We start from the raw sequence: 1,139 nt of genomic DNA, 5'->3' as shown, positions 1-1,139 counted from the left end.
GCCACCTCCACTGACGCTGGCTCCTCCGTGTCCCTACACCCATCCTCCTCTCAACCCTGCGCCTGTCAGGCACGTCATCCAGAGGATCCATGTCAGGCACTCGCCCCGGACCCCGCTGTGAGGCCTCAACTGGTATAGGAACTAATCTCGGATCCCCCAGGTCAATGTCCGGGGCCAAGAACCTCTTCCCAGACTGACTCCACCACTGAAGGAACTGATGAGACGGTCCAGGGTCGGCAACAACGTCGAACCTCAATACACTGTCATGACGAGCGTCCCAGTATGCATGCCACTTCGGCATGGAAGAGGGGAACCATCGATCGCCGCCTCTAAGTTCGAACCTTATTGGTTCGAATTATGTGTGGGAGATGTTCGAACCATCTTGGTTCGAATTATGAAGGAGTGCAATTCGAACCAGTATTAAAATACACTTTGGCTCATTGCTGAAACGAAATTGGATTTGGCGCATTTTGGTTACAAGTTTCTTGCTCTGGCTCAATATGGTTTTTTGCCCATTTTAATATATATAATGTATCATTTTATATTTTTATAACAATTTTACTAAATACTATTTTTGCGGTTTATGCTTATTAACTAATTTTCGTTTTGTGTTACCGAACTAAATGTAAACACTTAAAAAGAAACAAGGATACTAAATTTACCTAAGTTATTTTATTTAAATAGGTGAATATTTTGTTTTTATTATAGTTATGTTAAGGTTTGTTATACCAGTTATTCACCATGAAATACGAAGACTTTGCTGAGTTATCATATTTGTGTGTCGGATATATTTTAGACACGACATTTACCGATATTCATTCGATACGCATATCTATGATATCCAATCGTGTCTTAATAAAAAATAAAAAATTATTCTCTTGACATATTTAGACACACCTAAATACCATCCCGTGTTAACGTGTCCAATCTTATTCTTAACATATATTTTTAAAATAAATTTAGATGTAATATATATTATTATTTATTAAAACAAAAAATATTTTAAATACTTGATATAATTAAAATAAAATATTAAAAATAATTTGAAAAATTAATTTATATTTTAATATCAATAAAATATTAAAATATTATTACGATTTATCTAAAAAATACTATATATTTTATATGTATGCGTATTC

This window comes from Arachis ipaensis, chromosome B08 (assembly GCF_000816755.2).
Source record: "Arachis ipaensis cultivar K30076 chromosome B08, Araip1.1, whole genome shotgun sequence".
NCBI lineage: Eukaryota > Viridiplantae > Streptophyta > Magnoliopsida > Fabales > Fabaceae > Arachis > Arachis ipaensis.
Note: the sequence above shows the minus strand (reverse complement) of the source record.